Below are 2,391 nucleotides of genomic sequence, written 5' to 3' on the forward strand. Positions count from 1 at the left end.
ATGAATAGAAGTTCACCTGAGAAGCGGGCATGGTCTGGGGTGAGGAGGGCCGTGAGGAGGGGCTTTTGTCCTGTACTAAGAATCAGTTCTCCCAGCTAGGCCCCTTTGGGAGCCCTTCCTTTGGCACAATTCACACCCAGTGGGTAGATGAGAGAGTGAAATGTTTGCCCCACCCAAGGCCATGCCAGGGGTGAGGGTGGGGGCGGAAATCCCCTGAACAAATGAACAAATCCCCTAATGTCTGCACCATCAGAGTGAACGACCCTGTCAACTCATCACTTCTTTGGAGGCATGAACCTTGAGCCTCCAGGGCCAGTGGGGAAACTTATAACTGTGCTCCAGCCTCGACAAGCCTCATCTGTGAAATGGGCTCATGCACGTCGCCTCCCCCAGGGGCTGTGGGGTGGATTCACATGGGGCACTCGGTGTTTTTCCAGCTGAGCCCAGGACCCACCACCTGGAAAGCTCTTGATAACTTATTTTGATTTTTCTCCACTAAACCCACCATTGCCGCGGTCATCACAGAGGCTCCCCACCTTGGGGTCTGGTGTGAAGTAGGTGTTCAGTGAGGGTCTGCTTCCAGACCCTCTGCCAGGGCAGCACCCACAGATTCAAGGGTGTTCAGCACCCACAGATTCAAGGGTTGTGGGTCTTTGGGGGCATGCTCGGAGACTCGCCACCTGAAGCCAACATCTGTGATCCGCGCGCTTTGAACTCTGACAGCGAGTCTTTACTAAGCACCTACTGTGCACCAGGCACTGTTTCCAGCGCCACGAGTGAACAGAAATGGGGGCGGGATGCTGCTTCATGGAGCGACAGGGAGCAGGGGAGAGGAGACGGACAGAAACAAATATTTGTGCCCGGTGGCCAGACGAGGACACGGGGCTTAGCGACCCCTCCAAGCCGTGTGTGTCAACCTCCAAACCCCAAAATGGACTCTTTCTGCAAAGATAGGGGTCCTTGGGGATCCCAGATCCAAGTCTGGCCAGGGCAGGGGAGCGGGTGGGAGGTGATTTGTTGGCCTACGTGCCCACCCTCCCCCTCTCTTCACGCGGCGCCCTAACGCCCCTCCCTTCTCCGCCAGGTGAGGGGCCTTCCCACCCCAGGAGGGTTTCCCGCTTCCAACTGATCCAGGACTTTTCCGTAAATTACAACAGAGTTTGGACACCAGCCCCCTCCCCTCCCCTCCCTACTCCCCTGCTCCCCTTCCCAAAATGTGAAACGCTACCCAAGGCCCCATGGAGTGGGGAAGGGGCTTCGTGGTCTTTGGGGGACTCCTGAGGTGGGGGCCAAGGATTCACTACCCCCTCCACGGAGATTTCCTCGCTTCCACCCGCTTCCTACACACACAACCTTCATGGCTTCCCCAAACGAAATCGCAACTTTTCCTATATATATATATGCATATATATATAGAGCTATAGACAGTATATATATTTTTTGAGTATAGATCATGGGACCAAACTTTTCCGACTTCTTTCCATCCAAGAGAAGGTGACCCTGGGCCAGTCACCCAGCAGGGACGCTCAGAAGGGCTGAGGTTGGCGGGGCAGCCCAGTGTCCCCCCACCTCCCACTGTCATGTCAGACCAGGGCGCCGGTCAAGCACTGGGAATCAGCCAACGAACGCGATATACCTCCAGGACTTTTGACCCCCCCGCCACCGATAATTCTCATGGGCCTGAGGGCTCAGCCGGCTTCAGTGTCCCTGGTCCTAGCTGCAGCTTCCTGAGCCCCCGCCCCCGCGTCCCAGGGCCCTGCCTTCTCCGGATGCAGGCACAAAAGAGACCCCTTGGCCTCCCCCGACCCTTCCCCCCACCCCCAGTCATAGCCTTACTCATGTGGCCAATAGCCCTTAGCTTTCCGTCGGGGGCAGACTGGGCAGGGGGAAGCCCCCCCCACCCCTCGAGCCCCCTCCCAAGGGCAGGCAGCCACCCTCCCTGCCTTTGGATCACCAGCCTGGAATTCACAATGTCATGACCAAGATCGCCACGTGCACCGGAGGAGCCCAGTGTGCGCTGGCCCAGCACCCCTTCACCGGAGATACCTCTACAAAGAATTTTCTTTTTTTTGGTCTTTCTGAGCAGGTACAAAGAAGAAATGGGGGGAAAATCAAACAACAATGGATTTTTTTGTTTCCTAGTTGGGGCGGGGAGGGATATCCCGTGGGGCGCCTCTGTATAGCTACTCAAACCGTGAAAACCCCCCTTGAAGCACAGAGTCAAGTTTTTTTTTTTTTTTATTGGACATCCGGTGGGGCCTCATGCCAGACGAGGCACCAGAGAACTTCATAAGCTCAAGAGAAAAAAAATTTTTGAAAAGGAAAAAAAAAAAAAAGCATTCCCTTTTGTTTCTACCAAAATGTGTTGACGGACCCAGAAAAAAAAAAAGC

The 2,391-nt window shown here is 55.2% G+C and overlaps 1 protein-coding gene across 1 annotated transcript in view; it reads left to right on the forward strand.

Annotated features, from left to right (window-relative positions):
• The window catches only part of CELF5 (CUGBP, Elav-like family member 5), a 20,450-nt gene extending 18,643 nt beyond the window's left edge, over positions 1–1,807 (forward strand). Inside the window, exon 10 of the mRNA XM_010828439.1 lies at positions 1,085–1,807. The gene's annotated coding sequence lies outside the window, so the exon portion shown is untranslated. The remainder of the gene's footprint in view (positions 1–1,084) is intronic.
• Positions 1,808–2,391: the final 584 nt, after the last annotated feature.

The sequence above is a fragment of the Bison bison genome, unplaced genomic scaffold (genome assembly GCF_000754665.1).
Source record: "Bison bison bison isolate TAMUID 2011002044 unplaced genomic scaffold, Bison_UMD1.0 scf7180017864492, whole genome shotgun sequence".
NCBI classification, from domain to species: Eukaryota; Metazoa; Chordata; class Mammalia; order Artiodactyla; family Bovidae; genus Bison; species Bison bison.